The sequence below is a fragment of the Mytilus californianus genome, unplaced genomic scaffold, assembly GCF_021869535.1.
Source record: "Mytilus californianus isolate M0D057914Y unplaced genomic scaffold, xbMytCali1.0.p SCAF_3, whole genome shotgun sequence".
Classification (NCBI taxonomy): domain Eukaryota; kingdom Metazoa; phylum Mollusca; class Bivalvia; order Mytilida; family Mytilidae; genus Mytilus; species Mytilus californianus.
Genome location: NW_026262679.1, coordinates 63425311 through 63439027, shown reverse-complemented (window position 1 = coordinate 63439027; position 13717 = coordinate 63425311). Strand labels below are relative to the sequence as shown.

At 30.8% G+C, this 13717-nt stretch overlaps 1 protein-coding gene and 1 long non-coding RNA gene across 2 annotated transcripts in view; one reads left to right on the top strand and one right to left on the bottom strand.

Moving 5' to 3' along the window:
* The window catches only part of LOC127733159 (serine/threonine-protein phosphatase 6 regulatory ankyrin repeat subunit B-like), a 298437-nt gene that overhangs the window by 221407 nt on the left and 63313 nt on the right, over positions 1-13717 (top strand). The gene's annotated exons all lie outside the window — the stretch shown is intronic.
* On the bottom strand, positions 755-12522 carry LOC127733219 (uncharacterized). Its single transcript, XR_007996920.1, has 4 exons — positions 12452-12522; positions 11689-11811; positions 11374-11454; positions 755-814 (listed from the first exon to the last, which is right to left on the bottom strand). It is a non-coding gene; the product is annotated as an uncharacterized LOC127733219 (long non-coding RNA).

The following is a 13717-nucleotide window of genomic DNA, read 5'->3' as shown; positions in this document are numbered from 1 at the left end:
ATTTATATGAATATAACCACATATGTTTATACTCATATTTTCATATTGTGTAAAAATAGTATAAAGTAAAAGGTGATACAATTTATTACATTTTTTAAAAATTCCCATAAATGACCGATATTCCATTTTTTGCTACAATTATTCTTCTGGCCATAGACTTTTATGCTAGCATGTTGCTTTGCGGAATAAATTTTAAACAATCAACTATAACATTATGTTGGTGTTTGAAGACCTTTGTTATGACACTGGATATGGATTAATGGCTTCTAAATGTTTTTGTCTTTTCTTATTGTGTACTGGGTAGCTATGTCATTGACATGTAGCCCACATTTTATGTCATGTACATGTTGTACTTTTACACCACTGTCCCTGGTTAGGGGGGGGGAATTTTAACCCCGCCACATTCTGTATGTATGTGCCAGTCCCAAGTCAGGAGCCTGTAATTCAGTGGTGGTTGTTTGTTGCTGTGCTACATATTTGTTTTTCATTTATTTTTTTGAACATTGATTAGGCCATTAGTTTTGTCATTTGAATTGTTTTACATTTGTGATTTCAGGGCCTTTTAAAGCTAACTATGCGGGCTTTGCTCATTGTTGAAGGCTGTACAGTGACCTATAGCTGTGAATTTTAGTGTCATTTGGTCTCTTGAGGAGAGTTGTCTCATTGGCAATCATACCACATCTTCTTTTATATAATATAAAATGTGTTGACATCACTTATTTAAAAATTCCTACAGATAATTACTTACTCTGTTTTGTCTATACTACCAGCATCCCTTGCTGGACCAACTGTATGTGATAGACCAGGTTCTAGACTTCAAATATATATATCATTGTATTACTTTTTGAATAAGTATAATTTTCTAGGTACAGCCACCTAAACCATAACATATGTAAATAATATATGCAGCCTTCAATATATGCCTTAGAAATAAAGGTACATTCATTTCCAAAAATGTTTAATAATTTGATTGTGCCATGATGCTCTTACATTTAAAATTTTGAAAAATTTACAGCTCTTCTATAAAAGCATGCAAAGCAAACCTTTGATCAACTTGCTTGCTATGTTTGCTTGGATGTTTGCAAACAATAGGTAGGGGGAGTTTCAGTCTGTTTTGTATATACTGGAATTTGATTAGACAATAAATAAAATGCTCCGCAGGGCGCAGCTTGATACGACCGCAGAGGTCGAACCCTGAACAGTTGGGGCAAGTATGGACACAACATTCAAGCTTGATACAGCTCTGAATTTGGATTGTGATTAAATATTTGACACAGCATAGGTTTCTGACACAGAATGAATGTGGTCTAAGAACTTAAAAATTTTAAATTGGACATTCACCTATTATGGTCCAATATCCAAAATCTAAATACATGGTTAGATTCAGCATATCAAAGAACCCCAAGAATTCAATTTTTGATGAAATCAAACAAAGTTTAATTTTGGACCCTTTTGATCTCAATGTGGACAAAGTTGATAACGGGGCCCAAAAATCAAAAATCTAAATACATGGTTAGATTCAGCATATCAAAGAACCCCATATATTCAATTTTTGTTGAAATCAAACAAAGTTTAATTTTGGACCCCGATTTGGACCAACTTGAAAACTGGGCCCATAATCAAAAATCTAAACACATGTTTAGATTCAGCATATCAAAGAACCCTAAATATTCAATTTTGTTAAAATCAAACTAAGTTTAATTTTAGACCCTTTGGACCTTTATGTAGACCAATTTGAAAACGGAACCAAAAATTAAGAATCTAAATACACGGTTAGATTCGGCATATCAAAGAACCCCAATAATTCAATTTTTGATGAAATCAAACAAAGTTAAATTTTGGACCCTTTGGACCTCAATGTGGACCAATTTAAAAACGGGGCCCAAAATCCAAAAACTTAATACACCGTTATATTCAGCATATGAAAGAACCCCATATATTCAATTTTTGTTGAAATCAAACAAAGTTAAATTGTGGACCCCGATTTGGACCAACTTGAAAACTGGGCCCATAATCAAAAATCTAAATACATGGTTAGATTCAGCATATCAAAGAACCCCATATATTCTATTTTTGTTGAAATCAAATAAAGTTTAATTTTGGACCCCGATTTGGTCCAACTTGAAAACTGGGCCCATAATCAAAAATCTAAATACATGGTTAGATTCAGCATATCAAAGAACCCCATATATTCAATTTTTGTTGAAATCAAACTAAGTTTAATTTTGGACCCTTTGGACCTTTATGTAGACCAATTTGAAAACGGAACCAAAAATTAAGAATCTAAATACACGGTTAGATTCGGCATATCAAAGAACCCCAATAATTCAATTTTTGATGAAATCAAACAAAGTTAAATTTTGGACCCTTTGGACCTCAATGTGGACCAATTTAAAAACGGGGCCCAAAATCCAAAAACTTAATACACCGTTATATTCAGCATATGAAAGAACCCCATATATTCAATTTTTGTTGAAATCAAACAAAGTTTAATTGTGGACCCCGATTTGGACCAACTTGAAAACTGGGCCCATAATCAAAAATCTAAATACATGGTTAGATTCAGCATATCAAAGAACCCCATATATTCTATTTTTGTTGAAATCAAATAAAGTTTAATTTTGGACCCCGATTTGGTCCAACTTGAAAACTGGGCCCATAATCAAAAATCTAAATACATGGTTAGATTCAGCATATCAAAGAACCCCATATATTCAATTTTTGTTGAAATCAAACTAAGTTTAATTTTGGACCCTTTGGACCTTTATGTAGACCAATTTGAAAACGGAACCAAAAATTAAGAATCTAAATACACGGTTAGATTCGGCATATCAAAGAACCCCAATAATTCAATTTTTGATGAAATCAAACAAAGTTAAATTTTGGACCCTTTGGACCTCAATGTGGACCAATTTAAAAACGGGGCCCAAAATCCAAAAACTTAATACACCGTTATATTCAGCATATGAAAGAACCCCATATATTCAATTTTTGTTGAAATCAAACAAAGTTAAATTGTGGACCCCGATTTGGACCAACTTGAAAACTGGGCCCATAATCAAAAATCTAAATACATGGTTAGATTCAGCATATCAAAGAACCCCATATATTCTATTTTTGTTGAAATCAAATAAAGTTTAATTTTGGACCCCGATTTGGTCCAACTTGAAAACTGGGCCCATAATCAAAAATCTAAATACATGGTTAGATTCAGCATATCAAAGAACCCCATATATTCTATTTTTGTTGAAATCAAACAAAGTTAAATTTTGGACCCTTTGGACCTCAATGTGGACCAATTTAAAAACAGGGCCCAAAATCCAAAAACTTAATACATGGTTAGATTCAGCATATTAAAGAACCCCAAGAATTCAAGAATAAAACCCCATTGAAATTGATCAAGAAATAAGCAATTTATACAAAGTATATTCTTTTGCACAATACTGTGCAATTGAATATTTCTTGCTATTGCGCAATACTGTACAATTGACAATTTCTTGCTATTGCGCAATATTGTGCTATTGGATATTTCTTGCTATTGCGCAATACTGTGCAATTGAAGATTTCTTGCTATTGCGCAATACTGTGCAATTGAAGATTTCTTGCTATTGTGCAATACTGTGCAATTGAAAATTTCTTGCTATTGCACAATACTTATTGTATAATAATTTACACATCCTGTTTGGTGTGTATTTCCTACCATATCATTATTATTTGCTTTTAAATATAAATCAGAAATAACCAACTTAAAATGGAAAATTTTAAAAGAAAAAAAAAAGGAAAAAAAGAAAAAAAAAGAAACCCCCCCCCCCCCCCCCCCCCCAAATTTTTTGAACCCCCTTATGATTCATCACCCCCAAACTCAATCCCAGCCTTCCCTTTGTGGTATGGTATCTTGCAGTACAATTTCAGAGAGATCCATACAATTGAACACAAGTTATTGTCTGGAAACTAGAAAAATGCTTATTTTTGGCCCCTTTTTGGCCCCCAATTCCTAAACGTTTCGGGCAATTACCCCCAAACTCAATTCCAGCTTTCCCTTTGTGATATGGAACCTTGTAGTACAATTTAAGAAATATCCAAACACTTACACACAAGTAATTGTCATGAAACTAGAAAAATGCTTGTTTTTTGCCCCTTTTTTGGCCCCTAATTCCTAAAATTTTGAGGCAAATACCCCCAAAATCAATTACAGCCTTCCCTATGTGATATGGAACCTTGTGGTTCAATGTCAGAGAGATCCATACACTTACACACAACTTATTGTCTGGAAGTTACAAAAATGCTTATTTTTGGCCCCTTTTTGGCCCCTAATTCCTTAACTGTTGGTACCATAACCCCCAAAATCAATCCCAACCTTCCTTTTGTGGTATTGAACCTTATGGTAAAATTTCATGGATATCCATTAACTTAAACTAAAGTTAGAGTGCGAAAACCAATGTGTCTTCGGACGACGCCAGACGACGACGACGACGACGCCAACGTCATACCAATATACGACCAAAAAATTTTTAATTTTTGCGGTCGTATAAAAATTACATGCAATGAAGTTAATGTTTATTGTCCAATCAAATTCCAGTATAAAGTAAACAGACTGAAACAGACTACCTACCTTTTGTTTACAAACATCCAAACAAACATAGCAAGCAAGTTGGTCAAAGGTTTGCTTTGCATGCTTTTATAGAAGAGCTGTAAATAAAAAATCTCTTATAGCTGTAATGCATATAAAAATAATTTGTAAGGGTTCCACGGAACCCAGTGTCTCGCCTACTTTTGCTGTTAGTCGCAGGCTCAACAAAAATGGGGAAAAAATTATTAAAACTTTTTCTCTAGATACTATCTTTTGATTGTAAGAAGTTCTGTTCAAGTTTGGTAAAAATCCAAGAAAGTTTATGAATCTAATAAATGTTTTAAAAACTTTAACTGCTGACTGTAGGTAATGTTAACTGGAATAAAACTAAGTCCATATAAGTAATATACGGAAAAACAGGAAATAAATTTTTACAAAATTTCCTTCTAGATACTAGCTTTTGATCATAAACAAGCTTCTGTCCAAGTTTGGTACAAATCCAGGATAGTTTAAGAAAGTTATTAAAATTTTGAAAGCTTTAACCACAAAGTGAATGTAATGTTAACTGGCAGAAAAACTAAGTCCATTTATAAGTAAAATACGGATAAACAGGATTTTTTTTTAACAAAATTTACTTTTGAATACTATCTTATGATCACAAACAAGCTTCTGTCCAAGTGTGGTACAAATCCAGGATAGTTTAAGAAAGTTATTAAAATTTGAAAAACTTTAACCACAGAGTGAATGTTATGTTAACTGGCAGAAAAACTTAGTCCATATATGAGTAAAATACGGATAAACAGGATTATTTTTTACAAAATTTTCTTCTTGATACTATCTTATGATTATAAAGAAGCTTCTGTCCAAGTTTGGTACAAATCTAGGAAAGTTTAAGAAAGTTATTAAAATTTGAAAAACTTTAACCACAGAGTAAATGTAATGGTATTGCGAACCCAATGATACTTTTCCACAGATTCACCTGCAAGTTACCTGTCGATTTAAACTTTTGTAAGTTCTTTTGTCCCATCTAATAAATACAATAGCTATTGTTCTCTGTGTAGTTTATTTGATGGGACCTTTAAATTTCTTCCAAGAGAAATCTATCACTCACTGATTAATTTACCTGAACAAAAAATTGAACTGTCAATAATGAAAATACATGTACAAATACTAAATAAGGACTCAAAAAAACTGCAGGTGGTGTTGTATTTATTCAATATCAATAATTCATTTTTAATAGTTTCAATATAAACACTGATTGTTTTTATCAGGATTAATTATGATCTGTTAACCTTTGACACATTGTTTTCTTAGCGGTCAAGTAAAGCGCCAGCATTTTGACTATATCTGGTTTATTTTCAACACTAATATATTGACTACTTATTAATAATTTTTCGTAAACAATATATATTTTTTGCATTTAAACTAATTAATTTAATAATTATTTTTTTATTTCAAATCCACCAATTTTAACAGTATTATATTATATATGCTGACTTGTTTGCCGAAATCTATTGTCTACATTCATGTACCGAATGCTTATTTACTACGTGACACGATAAGCTGTCAATCAAAACAAAAAATCAATAATCCGCTATCGGGGCAATGAAATCTCAACAGATTGATCAGTTTCCAGTCCCGTTAGTATAATAGTCCCAGGATAATTACATAATTTTATAGTCAAAGTTTTAACAATTATATTTCCAATTATAATGGAAATCAAAGCTTCGTCAATGTTGTGATCCAGCCATTATATTTATAGCTAGTCTGATATTCTTTCTGACCATACTTTTTTCAATATTTTCTTCTCTTTTCATTTTCAATCTTACTGTAAAATTTTTATGTTATTTTCCAAAGGAAACAAAAATATTAAAGCAAACATTGATATATATATTGATATTTCAATTTTAGACTCTGTCAGATTTTTTTTTGACAAGAATGGAAAGGGAAATCGTCAAATAAGTAATATATTTTTTTATATGCCATTTATAATAACTGGCTTTATAATTTCCAGAAAGAGGCCTTAGAAATGCACTTTCTCAACAACAAAAATAACAAAAAATAATAACTATTTTTTTATCTAAATTGGTGTTCATTCTTCATTAAGAAAAAATGCATTTCCTGTACTCGAATTTAAATGTACAAATACCTAATGATGAGATATTTCCAATTACTGTTTAATAGCAATATAATGGGATATAAATGTAGAACAAACAAATAAATTTTATTGCAGAAAATGCTCAGGTAAGAGTTATGCAATTTTGTATATTATTTCAACCAAATTTCTGATAATTGCAACTAATTAATTTGAACTTGATTATTGACTTATGTCAGATGATAATGACACTCTGATTTTACAAGTGAAATAAAATTTGCTTGCATTTTTGATACATATTTTTTGAATTTTTTGTCTTTTCTTTGAAAAAAAACCACATCTGATTAACCATTCAGCTAGCTAGCAAAACTAACAGAATATTTTAGTGTAGATTGAAATAAATAAATACATTTTTAGGTTTACTATTGTGAATGTGTGTATTCAGTTAGGTGTGTAAATAAATTGTGTCTTTTTAATTATGTAACAGGTCATGAGATATTAACTGTGGTGAATTAAGCCTGGGGTCGTTTCCAATTAATACTTACACCTTTGATTGTAATTATTTGAAAATCATGACAGTTGATAATCATACTGACTCTTACTTGCCTATGGAAAGAATTAGAGTAATACCATTTCAAAATAAAATGCTTCGCTGGGCGCAGCTTGATACGACCGCAGAGGTCCAACCCTGAACAGTTGGGGCAAGTATGGACACAACATTCAAGCTTGATACAGCTCTGAATTTGGATTGTGATTAAATATTTGACACAGCATAGGTTTCTGACACAGAAAGAATGTGGTCTAAGAACTTCAATTTTTTTAATTTACCTATTATGGTCCAATGTCCAAAATCAAAATACATGGTTAGATTCAGCATATCAAAGAACCCTATATATTCAATTTTTGTTGAAATCAACCAAAGTTTAATTTTGGACCCCAACTTGGACAAACTTGAAAACTGGTCCCATAATCAAAAATCTAAACACATGTTTAGATTCAGCATATCAAAGTACCCCAAGAATTCAATTTTTGTTAAAACCAAACTAAGTTTAATTTTGGACCCTTTGGACCTTAATGTAGACCAATTTAAAAAACGGGACCCAAAATTAAAAATCTAAATACACGGTTAGATTTGGCATATCAAAGAACCCCAAGAATTCAATTTTTGATGAAATCAAACAAAGTTTAATTTTAGACCCTTTAGACCTCAATATGAACCAATTTGATATCGGGGTCCACAAATAAAAAATCTAAATACATGGTTAGATTCAGCATACCAAAGAACCTAATATATTCAATTTTTGTTGAAATCAAACAAAGTTTAATTTTGGACCCCAATTTGGACCAACTTTAAAACTGGGCCAATAATCAAAAATCTAAATACATGTTTAGATTCAGCATATCAAAGAACCCCATATATTCAATTTTTGTTAAAATCAAACAAAGTTTAATTTTGGACCCTTTGGACCTTAATGTAGACCAATTTGAAAACTGGACCCAAAATTAAAAATCTAAATACATGGTTAGAATCGGCATAACAAATAAATAAATGTGGTCAAAGATTTCACAAATCTAATGCGCCATACTGTGCAATTAAAGATTACTTCTTGAAATTTTTCAATATTTGAAATTTGAAAAAAACATAATATTTGAAGAATAATTCTTTTTAATTTCTGAAATCTGAAATGAGAAAAAATTGACCCCCCACAATTTCTTTTTACCCCCCCCCCTTTTTTTTCCCCCAAAAAATTCTTTCCCTCAAGATATGGTCATAATCTCAATTCAAATTTCCAATGGAGTTTGCAACCATAATTACCCATTTAAATTTACCATAGTGCTAACTTAATCTATTTTATAATAGAATTTAAAATATAGTGTCAAATCTTTCATATGGATTTTTTTGTAAAAAAAAAGATGCAACATTTGCAGATATTTTTACTGGTCTTCCTTTATAAATATGCATTTCTTTAAACATAATTTAAAAGCAGTGTAAGGGAAGTAACCAAAACATTGTATTTGGATTACCTCCCTTACACTGTTTTAAATTATCTTAATTGTTCATTAACCATTACTTTATACATAATTTAAAAGCAGTGTAAGGGAGATAATTTCAATGATGTATTTGATTTATTTCCCTTACACTGCTTTAAATTATGTTTTGTACTAAAGTATTTGTCCATTAACCAGGACAACCTTGTTTTTCCCCCTTTTTTGCCCCTAATTCTTAAACGGTTTGAGCAATAAACCCCCAAAGCAAATCCTAACCATCCCTTTGTGGTATGGAAACTTGTAGTATAATTTCAGAGAGATCCATACACCGTTCCACAGTTATTGTCTGGAAACTAGAAAATGCTTATTTTTGGCCCCTAATTCCTTAACTGTTGGAACCATAACCCCCAAAATCAATCTCCACCTTCCTTTTGTGGTATTGAACCTTATGGTAGAATTTCATAGAGATCCATTCACTTAAACTAAAGTTAGAGTGCGAAAACTAATGCGTCTTCGGACGACGACGACGTCATACCAATATACGACCACAAAATTTTTTTTGCGGTCGTATAAAAAGTGTGGGAATCAACTTAGATATATTAATACAGATGTTGACCTACATTTCATTGAAAAACAACTTACACAAGCATAAGATCAAGGGTCCGGAAACGGTCATATTTGCCAGTCATGTCCTAAGATGAAACTATTTGTCCTAAACGAGTAATTGGGATTTAGGACAAATTTTATTTTTCTACAGAAGTAATATCGGTCATTTCATTGACTCAATGTTTGAAATCGGATTTCTTAATCGCCATTTTGCACTTGTGATCACTTGTTTTTGTTTATAATCCCTTTCCTGTAATAAAACTGCCACTACAGTATTTTGATAATCCTGAGGGCCCTCCTAATATCTATATCAATGCCTCCGGGAAACATTGGCTAATGATCGCTAATCACTTTTTACCTGAGGTTTTAATTCACACCTGACAGTGATCACAAGCTCAGAATAATATCTTTAAAACATTAAAGTTCCCTGACAAGTGTATTCATTATTTATTTACTTTTCATCAACGACAGTCATCAATTCTGATTTAAAAATTAAATCTAAATTTACGTAGAAAAAAGTAATTTTTCATGAGTAACACATGTGCTTTATTTACTATGTAATACGCATGCGTGAAATTGTCTTCAGCAAATTTAATATTTAATCGTAAAACCATTTAAATGCAAATTGATTTCATGCTAAATTTAACGAGTGCAACTATTATCTATTATATTCAAACATTTTTAAAGGTAATAAAATAAAAAAGCCATAAAAAGCCCGTGATTTCCTGTCAATTTGATAAACAAAACAAATCCCGGAAATGAATCCGGAATTATTCGTACTTTAAAATATCGCAAACTTCTAGTTTTAACTTTTGTCAAATCGAAAGAAACGTAAGTAATGTCTGAGAAATTAACCATTTTGAGTCATTAAAATCATTTTAATTTTAGACTGTTGCCTTCCCTAAACTGTCCTTCATGGTAATGGTAAGACATTTAATTAGTAAATGCGATGAAACAGCAATACAAGTTCGTCATGTTCGTTGATGCTATGAATATAGTCAAGTTGATATCGTCTTATCGACAATTTGAAAAGGGGCACCAACTTTTCAAACATCTCAAAATGACCGAAATTGTCTGGAAAAATTTCCGGATCCTTGCATAAGATACTAATATAATACTTTCAAAATTCTTATCAACTGATTCAATTGATGTACAAATACTTTTTCAAATTAATTCATAAATAGTAAATCATTATAAATTTTGATTTACAAAGGAACTATATGCAAGTGTATATCTAAAATAAAAGGGTTGTTCGACCAATCTTTTCTTGATTTAAGGACAAATAACATGATGATGATTAAAATGGAGTAGAAAGTTTCTGCAAGTCATAAAAACACATAATTAGTTTTATATCATGTCTTCAACTTAGTAGTCTTCACCATCTCCAAAAACAGAGTGATCACATAGATCCAGCATGGCTGAATCAAAAATGAGTCATATATATGTTATCAATTATTGGGTTCCAAAAAAGGTTTTGTGTGATAAATTTGAGTGACATTTTCAGCTAAGGATTAATATTTTCAAATAAAAAAGTTGATATTAGAGATTTTAAATCATAAAACAAATTTAAATATATGGATCGTCACTTTAAATATAGGTTTTTCATCAATATGTTTTGCTACAAATATCTACAGATGAAAATGAAAATGGAAGTAACAATGATATACAGTGGTTAGCATGATTTATGTCTCAGAAGAACCAGTTCAGGCACAAGCCTGTTTACTTCTTTTTCACATAGAACTTGTATCAAAACCTAAAAAAAAATAACAAGAATAATATGCTAAATAAAATACGTCTAAAATTAAGCCAAAGGAAAAAAATATCAACACAATCATTTGATTTAAAAAAATAAGAATTTCCAATTTTAACCTAACAAATCAATTATACTTTGATTTTCCCAAAGTAACAATTCTAAATATCCCTTTTAGTCTGACTTCAAATTGAAATAATAAATGAATGTTCTAGTTTTGTATATATCAACTCATTTTCTATCTACATATAAACAAGCAAGCCTCATTTTCGCAAAAGATTATTTTGTTCAAGATTTTACAATTGAATAAGAGATGAATATAATTAAAGCATACTTTTCATATGTAAAACAAATGTTATTTACCTCAGGCATAAATAAATCCGGTATAAGGTGGCGCTTTTCTACTCCAACATATGTGATCAAACTGGTATTCACAGTGTCAACCTGAAGAAGATAAAAAATACAACAATCAGATTTTGTAGCTACCTCCAAATTTATTTTTTTCTCATTTTTCAGAAACATTTGAATACAATTATTATAAAAATGATTTCTTAAAACTTTTTATTGCTGAGGTAAAAACATTGTTATCAAATGGCATGACTTTGAAGATACAAGGAACTACAACTTTTTTTATACTATTTGATATATACTGCAATAACATTAATTATTAAAACTTACAAACTCTTCTGTAAACGGACCAAACCGACCACTTCTCAAAGCCCATTTGAGTTTTCCATTTGCTTCCCTGGAAAAAACCTCTTTTCTCAGGCTGTGCATTTGTGCCACTTTGTCGACTATCATCTGAAAGTATAAGTTTGAAAACTTTTTTCACTATAATTCAATCTGTATACCAATATCACATTTCAACATGTATTCCTCTTTGATTTAGAAGTTTACATGTCAACAGAATGTTCTAATATTGAAATTTCATCTAAAATCAGTACTCTGTGGACCTTAAAAATGCCTTTAGGTGGTACATAACACTACAGGGAGATAACTCTGTAAAAATCAGATGAACGTTTAAATCAGATTTTATTGTTAAGGAAATATTTAGCTTTTGAATAATCAAAATTAGTGTGTGTCAAACTGCTATAGATCCAATGAATTTTTTTCGATAAACTGTGTGGTTCCAAGTTTTTTGAAATTTTTATATTTTTGTCAAAGGCTCAAAGTAAATTTTTTTTGTCCAAATTTTATGAAAATTAAACGAGCCAAATTAGTTTTAGTCAAGGGGTTTGGTACCACATTTATCTAATATTTCATCATCTGTAGAACTGAAGCACAAAAAAATCATATTTTGGCTATTTACTAGATACAAAAGACAAAATACATATTATTTGCATAACTTGTGTTTCTTCTAATTTTAGTGGTCATTTATAGTGGTCTGAGTCAGCATCATTTAATAAATGGTCATGTTTGTTCTTTCATAATATACACTTACATTGAAATCAATATCCAGGTCTTTAACCTGCAACTATTCGACATTGCATACTTATAATTTGTGTAGTATTCAATGCTGAAATATAAAAAAAAAATATAAGTATGCAATGTTAAATAGCTAATACAATACAAAATACTTTTTCAAAAGCCTAAAACTTATCTCTAAATGGTGTACATAAAAATAAAACCAACTTACATTCAACAAAAAATATAGAAAAAACTTTTAGAAACATTTTGGTACAATTTCCGTAAAAATGAAAGTACTAAGTATTGAGTAAATTAGACCGGATAAAGGAAGAGTTTTTTTTACCTTTTCAGTTTTAACTCTATATTTTGCAGGCAATCACATCCACATGGGAAATCATTCTGCAAGCTAAAGGCTGCTGCAGTGACACCCATGCATGTGTCATGAACCCACTGTCCACAAAGGGTACATTCCACCCAGCCTATGGTTATATCCTTGTGGTGGCTGTCCATAAAATAGCACAACCCAAGGCCAACGAACGCACAATCCTCAATACTGCTTCCATATGGTCCCAATGAGCAGACAGCTGGAACCACATGGTTGATAGATGCAAAACTGTATGAAGAAAATAATAAAAAAATTATTATACAAGTATAACTAAATTCAAAAGTAAAAAAAGTATGCATTTAGGTGTCTATAAATATATTACATTTTACTCCAAAATGCTTTTTGATGTAGTATACTTCAATGTAATTAGGTTGAATTCAAGTCAGATAAATTTTAAAAACTTCTTCAGAAAATTTGCTGAACTCCCTAGAACATAATATATTTTTTAGTCACTCCTAAGGAACATGAAAATCACACTTTACAGCAACACTAATGAAATTGTAAGCCTAAGTTTTGACATTAGAGATACATAGCCATTTCACACACTATATATTTATTGGTAAATGATGTGAGTGATGCTTGTAAATAACTTTACAAATGTAATACACAGACATTGTTAACATGATATATTTTGAGTGAATATCTTTGGAATAAGCATGATAAATATACAATATATGTACATTGTTGGAAAATATCAAATTTATTTGTATGAGCTTTAGAAATAGGATTAAAAGCGAGGCTCTCAAAGCTTTTCTCCTGTTTCGTAGCGAGTACAAATAAATTTGATATTTTCTGACAATGTACATATATTGTTTTTATCCTGCAATTTACACCGACACTTGAAACTTTAGTTGTTAAAATCCAAATCTATTTTTTTCTGAGAAATCGCAGACTGCGAAGAAGTCCCAAAAATGA